This window comes from Sinohyriopsis cumingii, unplaced genomic scaffold (assembly GCF_028554795.1).
Source record: "Sinohyriopsis cumingii isolate HCF-2022 unplaced genomic scaffold, ASM2855479v2 utg001397l, whole genome shotgun sequence".
Taxonomy (NCBI): domain Eukaryota; kingdom Metazoa; phylum Mollusca; class Bivalvia; order Unionida; family Unionidae; genus Sinohyriopsis; species Sinohyriopsis cumingii.
The window spans coordinates 3953113-3965263 of NW_028315993.1; the positions used below are offsets into that span (position 1 = coordinate 3953113).

The 12151-nt window shown below is 35.4% G+C and overlaps 1 protein-coding gene across 3 annotated transcripts in view; it reads right to left on the reverse strand.

Moving 5' to 3' along the window:
- LOC149772555 (uncharacterized) overlaps positions 1 to 12151 on the reverse strand; it is an 81394-nt gene that overhangs the window by 60596 nt on the left and 8647 nt on the right. The window lies entirely within an intron of this gene.

Consider the following 12151-nt stretch of genomic DNA (forward strand, 5'->3'; position numbering starts at 1 on the left):
TCCATAGAGTGAAATGCCTTTGTATGTGTTTCTTAATCCGTAATTTATTTGGCCTTTTCCCTAATTTGACAAGACCCATCTGCTCTGTTAGATAATGATCAAAGTTCTATACACTATATAATGTCACTAAAATGTGTTATATATATTTAATTTGATTTGTCTGTTTTAAATTTGCATTATTCCATTACATGCTGTTGTAATATAATATTGTTTACTGGATTTAATATTGTCTAGAACAGAGTTCAGGTCTGTTTTACTTAACTGATATTTGTATTTTGTTTTATTTTCGATGTAAACAACTAATAATATAAACATTGTATCTAGTTGCTGACCTTGTTTCAAAATCAGTGACAGTTTTAGTAAAAAAAACTTTTAAAATTATTTGTATTATCCTTCTCAGAGTAAACATCATTAAGCTGAGTCAAGATTATGCCTAAACAACGTGACAGTTATCATGTAACAGACTTACATTTTGTCCAGAAGGATGAACTCTTGACCCCCATCCGGGAATCTGTTTTGTGTTTTAGTTAGTGTTATAACTGATATTATAATAAGAACTACATCAGTCATGATTTAACACTTGAAACGTCAGGCTGTTTATTGATGTGTTAAGTATTGGCAGACTTTTTGTTCCATCAAATTGTTGAATTCAACTGTTTTCCCTGGAAATGCACATATACTCTGATCATTATTGGAAAAAGACATTTACTGGAATTTATACGGAATTCAAAAACTGGAATAATATTTTCTATGATTTAACAAGAGGCTGTTGACACACAAGTACAACGCTAATAATTACAGACGTCATCGCCTTCTATCTTGGATTTCATAGGGATTTGAACAGAGATTCACTTAGAACTTTTCATTGATAGGATTTGTGTTTTAATTCTTAAATTATTTATGGATTTAATTCGTTAAACCGTAATCTTTTTTTCTTCTCATTTTTCACTTTGTAGTCTAGGGAAATAAATTGTTAAATTTTACTAATCTTGTTGTCTTCACTCTTTTCTGCTACCTTTTCTAAAAGCATAGACTCGTCACAAGTTTGCAATCCGTTTTGGATGACAAAACGAAAACGTACTGCGATGATAAAAAATATGGCTAACAGAAATACAGTTTAATGGAACCCTTGTCTGTAAAATGAGGAAATCGCGTATATCGGCTTGCGCTAGAAAACTCTAAAAGTTTAGTAATATTAGTGAATTATTACATCATGGTTACATATTGACGGACGTGGTATAGTAAGGGACAGTTTCACAAAGCAGAGTAAGTATATACAAATAATTGCAGTAAGTTTTAAGTTTACGAAATTCGTATTCTATTTAAAAAGTCAATTACAAAGGTTTCGTACATCTAAGCTACCTTTGTATGGGAGGCAGATAATAAATCGGTAAAATGTAGCATGGCAGATGAAAGACACTTTCAAAGGACAGCGACGAAGACAAAGTCAAGAACAGAAAATAACACAATGTCCAAAGAATGTCGGATACAAATTATTTACTACTGGTCACATTGAATGAAAAATACGTATTCTCGTTAAAGAAGGTATGTGTTTGTGTGTGTGTGTGTGTGTGTGTGTGTGTGTGTGTGTGTGTGTGTAGTGGCGAATTTATTGTTGTCAATATGTACTGTTGGAGTGTCAGCACCTCCCTAACCCTGCCCAAAACCAATCATTTAAAGACCATTAACATTTGAATAATATAAAACATTTGTTCAGAACTTTTCAAAAAGTAAATTGTTTTAAAAATCGAAATGTTGGTACTTTAAATGTGCCGCCTAATGAATATTTCCGGCGTAGACAGCTGCCTTTTCTGACCAATAGGAATATTGTAGCTGTGTGTGTGTTTGTGTGTGTGTGTGTGTGTGTGTGTGTGTGTGTGTGTGTGCGTGTGTGTGTGAGAGAGAGGGAGAGAGAGAGATAAGATATAAATTATCAAGTAACGTGTCCATTGATATACAGAACATAACTTGTTGAAGGAAACGGCTAAGCCTTACCTTTTTATTCATCTATATCCAAATGATTATCTCTAATCACTATTTTTATCTAATTTTATGTCCCTCTAATACATGCTCGTATTTGAAGGTCATCGTGCCTTCAGTTCCAAAGGAAATATAAGCAACATCCACCATTATATATGAGAAGGTACATGTAGTAGTAATAAAATATGGGGTTTCTGGCTCAGAGACCTTAAACAAAGTTCCTAACAATTACAAAGACGACTTTTTGGCCAACCCCCCCACGACAACTATCTCATTATATAGATTAGAACTTTTTTATATTGGGGATGACACAATTGGTGACTCTCGTACGAAACGTGTTTGTTGGGAGCATTTTTAGTGTCTCCGATCCATAAACACCCATTTTCTATTACTGCTGGGAAATATTACTTATAAAACGTTTATACTCGATTATTTTTATTGTTATACAAAATTTATATTACATTGCCAATACATGCTTTAGAATCAATAATACATTCTACTTGATATAATGTTTTATAATGATGGTCAGACTTGCTAAATTCTCATTGGGAGAATGTATGTTAACATAATATCAGTAATACGAAACTCGCGTATTAGGTCGTCCATATTGTATTTTACACAGCGTATTAGGTCGTCCATATTGTATTTTACACAGCGTATTATGTCGTCCACATTATATTTTACACAGCGTATTAGGTCGTCCATATCGCATCTTACACAGCGTATTAGGTCGTCCACATAGTATTTACACAGCGTATTAGGTCGTCCATATCGTATTTTATACAGCGTATTAGGTCGTCCATATAGTATTTTACACAGCGTATTAGGTCGTCCGTATCGTATTTTACACAGCGTATTAGGTCGTCCACATAGCATTTTACACAGCGTATTAGGTCGTCCATATATCGCATTTTACACAGCGTATTAGGTCGTCCACATAGTATTTACACAGCGTATTAGGTCGTCCATATCGTATTTTACACAGCGTATAAGATCGAATTTGACCAAATAATTTTTTATGTGACATTGGCGTTCTTACAATCATTTTTTGGTTTCAAATCGAGGGTCACTCTTTTTACAGGCGGTTGATAAACTTACACCAACATCAGATAATATAAGAAAAAAACTGATTTAATGCTGCTCCGCTTGAAATTATACCGGAGCCTGTCAAAAGTAAAGGTAAATATGAAATTACCCGAAGTATCCTGCTTTAAATACTTGTAACATTTTTGTATGCACCATTGTTTTAAAAAAAGTAGCATTTGTAGTACCGCATTAGCGCATCAAACTCCATTATGAAATATCTTCCAACACATGATTGAAATCAATTATTTGGTGTTTTTTATACTTCGGTACTGTTTTTATTGTTGTACGTTACAGTAAAAATTGTTAACGTCTTAACGTCATAGTAAAATCCTCACAGTAAACTTTACACCACAGTGAAATATGTAATATCAACAACTGAATCAAGAAATTCACGAAACTTATCATTGGCAGGGTCTTTCAGAAAATATATGTACGTGTGGTAAACATCAGACGAACTATCCGTGTATTTTGTGTCAGCTAAAGCTTCATTTTTTATTAACCAGCGGTACGAGTTAAATTTGTTGAGGACTTTTAGATCACGACTATACACACGTGTTTCATTTACTAAATTGATATAACCGCTTTCTCTTCCATCAATACACCCAATTACCAGCTCGATTTCATTCAACGTAACAATTTTAAGAACAAGATGTCTGATAATTGCGTATACGTCTATGAAATTTGACAGCATTATTCGCTGGAGCTCGTTCTTGTTTGCTATAGTTTGTGCTACATAACTAATCAATACTTTCAATAGTTTGCTTTGCGGTTGCGTGTATATTTTTTCAATTTTTGTGTAATAATTTATTATTGAAAATTGTCTAGAGTGTTGTTTTGATGGCAGTGATCTGCTTCACTAATATCGTATTAAGAATCAAATTGTACTCGCATATTTGTTGATTCGACTTTCTTTTAAAAAATGCTTCTCGCTCGACATCATCGATATTATCAACATCCGCATTGAAATTTTCAAGTATCTTCAACGATTTATTGATAATAATCGGACCAAATTCTGGCATAATGCGTATCATTGGTATAATCGCGTTCGAGTATACATTTATCATCAAATCAACATCTGTTGATATATCGCCAACAACTTTGAGTATTGTTTGCTTGTCTTGGCAATATATTCCGAACTTTTCAAATATTTCCCGTTTTGAAAAACTGTCATTTAACTTCTTATTTTTGTTCAGTTTTGTCATTTTTGATTCTGCTAGTTTATTAAGTCGGTTATGATGACTATCTATTCAAGTTTCTTCTGGTTTTCGTCCGCCATCAGCTCGTGATTTTATCAGATCCGATAGACTTATTGTACCAATATTTGCTTGTGAAGCTAGAGTAATTTTTTTAGCAAGTTTTCAACTCGCTCTTGTTCTTCACGACAATCATCAGGACGACAGCTTATCGTATCAAAAAATGTGTATCATGTATTTAAGCTTTGCTCCTCGCATATGCATGACACTGACCCAATGTATTGGTTCCAATAATTCTTGTTATTAAAACACCCATAATCAACGAAAAAGCTCAACGCAAACCTTGAACTTCAAACAGATCACCCATAACACTGGACAACAAATTTTTACAAAAGTCATGTTACTGAAATAAAATTAGTCAATTCTTATCAATTTTTATGTGCTGAACACGAATATGACAGTCAAATTGCAAAATTGGCTCTAGTTTTTTTGTAATCTGCAAGAAATTAATGTTTACATAACGAAATGCATTCCAATAGTAAAAGGTCAACTGTAATAGCCTACCTATAAAAAATCAAGTCATTGACTACATCTTAGATTTCTTCGCCTGTCTCTTGTACAGCTGTTCGGGAGCATCTCTGAGGAGTGTCCAGCAGTAGTCAGCCAGCATTGTAGTGGACCATTTTCCCTGGTATCTTTGTTCCATTGTTGCGATATCTTGATGAAAACGTTCGCCGTGTTCATCACTAACAATACCACAGTTGCTAGGAAAGAAATCCAAATGGGAATGAAGGAAGTGAATCTTTAGAGACATATTGCAGCCAAGTTTCTTATACTTCATCAACATGTCTTCTACTAGTTCCTTATAGTTTTCTGCCCAAACATTTCCGAGGAAGTTTGTAGAAACTAGGCGAAAAGCATTCCATGCTTGTTTCGCGTCACCTTCCAGCAAGTTGTTGAACCGGTCATCTTTGAAAAGCTCTCGAATCTGAGGACCCACAAAAACTCCCTCTTTAATCTTTGCTTCGCTGAGTCGAGGGAATTTTTCATGCAGGTATCGGAATGCTGGCAAAGTCCGGTCAATGGCTTTCACAAAGTTCTTCATCAAACCTAGTTTGATGTGAAGGGGTGGTAGCAAGATTTTCTGAGCCTCAACCAGAGCTGGGTGTTGGATATTCTTCTCTCCAATGGCTACATTCTGCCTGTGAGTCCATTCCTTCCTCATGTAGTGCATTTCCCTTGCTCGGCTATCCCACTCGCATAAGAAACACATGTATTTTGTATATCCTTGCTGCAGTCCCATTAAAAGGGCAACTACCTTCAAATCACCACAGAGGTGCCAGCTGTACTTGTTATACTCAATGGAATTCAGTAGCTGCCTTAAGTTATCGTATGTCTCTTTCATGTGGACAGCATACGCTACTGGAATAGATGGAAGAATGTTTCCATTGTGCAAAAGCACAGCCTTGAGACTCAGTTTCGAAGAGTCCACAAATAGTCTCCATTCTTGTGGGTCATGAGTGATTTTTAAAGCATTCATGAGGCCCTCAATATCGGAACAGAATATCAGATTACTTTCCTTTCTGAAGAAAGGCTCCAATTGCTGGTGGCGCTTTCGATATGCAGTAATTGTGACATCTTCTTCTAGAAGATTCCATTGTTGGAGTCTTGATCCTAGCAATTCTGCCTTGTTCTTTGATAAGTCCAAATCACGAATCAGGTCATTTAGTTCTTCCTGTGTTATTCTGTGTGGGGTTGATGATGCACCACAGTGAAAATCTGGATCACTGCATGCTGATGGACCAGGAGAAGAACAGGTCGACTCACCTTTGTCTTCGTCAGATGAATCAAGAGAATATTCTGCTGGAGGTTCTGGAATAGGAAGTCCCTCACCATGTGGAACTGGTCTCAATGCAGACGGAATGTTTGGGTAGACTATTCTCGACTTCTTTCGCTTCGTTATTCCGCCGGAAAGAGGAGGAACCAAGCAGAAGTAACAGTCATTTAGGTGGTTGCTTGGCTCTCTCCACACCATTGGGACTGCAAACGGCATTGATGACCTTTTGCAATTCAACCACTGTGAAAGCTGTGTTGTACATGTAGCACAGCATATATGCGGAGCCCAAGGCTTGTCTTGGTCACCAACCTTGCATCCGAAGTAAAGATGATATGCCTTCTTCACTTGAGAATTGATACTTTTCTTCTGGTTGGCAAATGTCACTTCCCCACAAATATAGCAAAAATTGTCCGCGGTATTAACACACTTTCGAGGCATTACTGTTCTTTATTGTACGTAAATGGATAAAATAATAAGTTTTATGTAACAGTAGCTTGAACTGTCTCGCACAACGTCTAAAATATTTTAAATGCTGAACCTATCTGATTGGGCTTTATATAGTACACTGCTTACGTCAGCTTCAGCAGCCGCCTGGCATTAGTATAATAGGCCTACACATGTATAGTACACTGCTGACGTCAACTTACTTCAGCAGCCGCATGGCATTAGTATTGCATTGCATCAGAAAATGATGCAATCAACTGTGGATGATGTGAGCATGATGGTATTATGCAATGTTACATCATTATTCCGGATGTTGCTGCAGTCCTACTGGAGAAATTTACACAGTGAAACATAGAAAATGAGGTATATGAATATCTTCAAAACGAGAGCCAATACAAATTTTTCACGGTTATATTCGTGTTCGGCACACCAAAATACTACAGATTAGGGCCTTTTCAAGTCAGTAATGATTTCACTGTTGACCAGTGTAACTAACTGGTTCGTTATACTGGGAAGTTTATATTTTCCATGTGATTTTTCTACCGAGCTAAAATACACCGATAGCACACAATTTCAATAACCTGTTCAGACCAGATGTTACGTTTGGATTTTACGTTTGTCAAAAAGGTCAGAGACAGCCTAAGCAATAGCAATAATAAAACTATATGATTTGGAAGTAATTATATAAAAAAATATAAAGTACATATGTAAGCAAATCTTGATCAACGTGTAACAAAATGACATCCAACTAATGGATGCAATAAGAAACATAAGTTACACGTGAATCTAAAGTTATTCATATTTAACCAGACCACCACAATAATATAACACAACTAAAATGGAAAAGCAAGAATAGGGAGGGAGGGAGGTCAAACTCACCCTGAAAGGGAGGTGTATCTAAAACAAATGGACATCTGCCCCTCCCTGCTACTGTAAGATATAGTACTATCACCCTCTATACTTATGCAAAAAGGAACGAACCACACAACAGCAATGTGACAATGTTTTCATTCCCGTCCGCGCATAAATCAAAACAGTACAAAAAACCTTTATATATATATATATATATATATATATATTTAAAGTGACCTATCAAATCAGTACTTGCTCTAACTAAACACCTTACATGTCATTACGTAACGTAACAAAGTCCGGCAAATCCTAAGGCAAAAATCAAAAGCAGTTTAGATAGTATTCTGATGGAGAATTATGCATGTGTACCATCATAGATAATATGGACATAGATTGTACCATCATAGATAATATGCGCATAAATTGTACCATCATATATAATATGGACATAGATTGTACCATCATAGATAATATGGACATAGATTGTACCATCATAAATAATACGCGCATAGATTGTACCATCATAGATAATATGCGCATAAATTGTACCATCATAGATAATATGGACATAGATTGTACCATCATAGATAATATGGACATATATTGTACCATCATAAATAATATGCGCATAAATTGTACCATCATAGATAATATGCGCATAAATTGTACCATCATAGATAATATGGACATAAATTGTACCATCATAGATAATATGGAAATAAATTGTACCATCATAAATAATATGCGCATAGATTGTATCATCATAGATAATATGGACATAAATTGTACCATCATAGATAATATGGACATAAATTATACCATCATAGATAATATGGACATAAATTGTACCATCATAGATAATATGGACATTGTTTAAATATTTTTTCCACACCTTTGACTTATTATAACAATATTATCCAAGGAAAGTACTACCCCTCCGCAACATGAGAGTTTACAAAACACAAATTAACTGGCGCATGCATGAACAATGTTATTTCAAAAAGTAAAACATTACAAGCATATGAAGAGCACGAGAAAGAATGAAAAATGCCCAGATGGGGAAAGTAATCAAATTGTGCATTCTAGTATCATGCTTTGAAAATGCAACTGTTAAGAAAATTACTTTTACGTATATTTGGGCAAACGCTCTAGGCAATACTAATAGTTTTTGTTTCTAAGATATTTTTCATTTTTCGCACTTTGTTTTCCCAGTTTCGTTCATTTCATCATAAACCTTTCTGAAGATACAACAATAAACATCAGCAGTCCCACAGAAGACAATATTCGGGTGACAGCCATCTCTATTTTGCTGTAGAATGGTGTACACTGTCAGACCCCTCTCACCACCACCACCACCATCATCAGTATGCACTTCCTAATTCGGCGTGGGAACAAACAAAAGTCAGCGTGGATCATATCAGTAAGGCGAATATCTTCACTAGCCAAGGTTCCGATAACTCCATCTACACCTTGGCATATCGAGAGATATTTCTGTGCTTCCAATCAAAATTAAGTTGTTCAAATCTGAGCCTCCTTCCTACGTGATCGAGACAAGGGGAACACACAAGTTGAATGGACTGAAAAATAAACACTTTTCCAGTGCCGGTCCGTATTTGCACAAATACCTGTCACTCAAATGGGCATATAATGGCTTCCCTCTGGTGCATAGACATATTAAACTTAACAAATATCATTTTTAGGTCAAATGCTACCACCATTTTCAGCCAAAATACAATGCACCACGCTATTGGTTACCTGGAATTACATACTAAGGGAGGCAGCACATGAAATCCAATAGGTGTCGCTAGGACGAAGCACCGATCTAGCTGTTCGACCCGCCAAGGTGTAGATAGGGTTATCGGAACTTTCGCTAGCGAAGATGCAAGGCGAAGAGACAACAAACGATTTTCACGTGACGCAAAATGAGAATACTGAAGAACAGAAGCATACCGAGGATTCCTACACACAACACAGAAACATCGGTCGACAGGATTCTTTGACACAGTCAAAGCTGATTCGACAATGGTTTCCGGACTAAAAAAAATACCAATAACGTTGCACAAAAATGACATCAGGAATTTAATGCGAATCACGTATCTACAGTGTCAAGCACGTATCGGCGTTTCCAGGCATGAATATGCGTTTTCAAAATGGACTGACACCAGAGAGTGTGGGACCATTTTGAAAACCCCGATTCATACTCGACAGTGTAGCCCAGGAATCCTTTTAAATATTATTTCGTGTGACTCGTCTTAATTACACAACAACGGATGGTCAGATACTGCAAGACAATGGAGCAACAATATTATGGCTACAAAAAAACAAACAACTGAGTGCGATCTCTTCACTATCTGACAACACAATAACTCAAATGTATCAAAAGATAACTGAAATACCTAACAAGATGTTTTCCTTCATAATCTTCCAATTCATAATCTGGAAAAGCTCAACAACTAAATACACTATTTCCAAAGGATGCTTTACCAATATGTTCAAAATAGCAATGCTCTAAACACAGGCTGGGGGATAGAAAAACAAAACATTCACACACACACACATACACACACGCACAAAAGTACAGCAGAATAGACAAGGCATTTACTTATTTACTTATTTATTGAAACGTACTTTTTAACATTTTTCTTTTACTTTAGTATCCCTTATACAGTACGTAGATAGAACGGAAGTCAGAAATATGACCTATATAAGCCAGTCCTTCAAACATAAAGGGGCATAGAAATAACAGCAAAACTCAATAAAGTTAATGCTTCCATAATTACTGGAAATAATACCCTATGTAATTGGAGTACAAACCCGAGTTCTTTGAATGCTAAAGGGCAATTCACTACTCATATAAATACGATAGAACAAAAATAGAGCAACTGAGACAATAATGTGTATTAGAAAATACTATGCAACTATATATTTATTTAAATACATAAACAGGATCAAAAAGGAGGAAAACTAGATAATAATATTAAAACACATAGATTTGCAAAAGTCGAGGAGACATCTTTAAGTCGTAACCAGCAAGAGGTACTGGGATGTGTCTAAGGGTTGCCTAAATAGCAATTAATGTGTAAAGTCAACAGAGGCGATTTTCTGAAAGGCACAAATGCAACCCAAGCACTATGTAATCATACGAATAAGCAAATTATATTTTATTATAAATATTTGAGTCTTTAAAGATATCCAAAATTAGAAATAGATCTATCGTGCAAAAAGTGTTGTTCTTATTATTAACACGATAGTGTCAATCGCGTTTATGTACGTACTGTCAATACGAGTAAGCCGTTTCTGTAAAGCTCGTTTCCATTTAATGAAAAATGTATACGCCATGTCGGTTATCAAAGAGGCAGCACACATACTATCCACATATATACAATGTAAAACGTTATGGGTAGACATGTGGACCCATAAGGAGTATGACCGAATTGTCACAGGCTGGAAATGGTTGTAGTAAATGGGTTATGAACAGTTGATTGTATTACTGAAGAAAAATATATATTTGCGACCAGTCCAATGTGGGGGATACCAACCCAGTTGACGGCGAGATTGGATAGAGCGATTATTCAACCTCGACACAAGTGAAAATAATAGCATGTACAGAATATGTAGCATATAAATAATAGGTGGATATAAATCAATGAAGAATATTAAGAAAGTATGCACATTGATGGGTTATAAAGATGTTATGTATATTGAATCTGCATTGTTTGTTGGTTGAATGTTATCATTTTTTATTTCAATATATGCTATTGATAATGTACCACTGTATGTTGACCTTGACCTTGTCCAAAATCAAGTTCATTTTCTACATGACCTGAAGCATTTTTTTTTTGTTATTATTCTGTAAACAAACAAGACATACCTAAAATATTAGCTATGTACATGGGTTTAATACTGGGGTAATTACTAATAGAAGCAAACATATGTACGCGGGTCTGGGTCTAGGTTATTGGAAATCCCCTGTATATAAATATACCTGGTATATACAATGCTGCCGGGCATTTCTGCACACCTAAGGCTTTCGTCACCAATACTGAAGCAAAATTCATACCGAATACGACATATTGAAAATAAAATACTGCAAAGATTACCACTTGAAGAGAGGCAATTTTCAACAGAATATTCTGTTCAAAATAATATTAATTTTGGACACACCGGATACCACCCCTGTGTTATCGTGACACGATATGTCGGCATATTCTGCGCATATCTTTGAAAATAGCTAATGTGTATTAATCGGTCTATGAAAACGAAATGCATTACTTTGAACTGTTTCTGTCAGCATTTCGGTCCAATAATTAGGTCGGGTTTATAGCTGGTGTTACAAAATTCAACGTAACATTGCCAATAAATAACAAGAGATGCTAATCAATTTAAACTGATCGTGTAAAAGTTAGTAAAGTTCAGGATTTTATTTTTGAAAAGTTTTTATTTTGAAAAGAATTAACAATGAATAAGATGTAATTGTGTGTACAACCTCTCGTTTATGCGAAACAAATTTACTAATAATTTAAGAACGGACTATACGCCATGAAATTTCTTGAGAATCCCGTTCTAGCGGCAAGTTGACAAGCAGACGATAAAATCTATGTGTAGGACAATTTCTTGCAAAATTAAAAAACAGTAATGTTTTTAAGGTATACATTTCCATCTTTTATATAATTCATTAATTTTATGATTTTAAAAGATACATAGTAAATATGATCGTCTAGGTTACCAGTTCAAAACGGTCATGATGTAGGTCTTCATG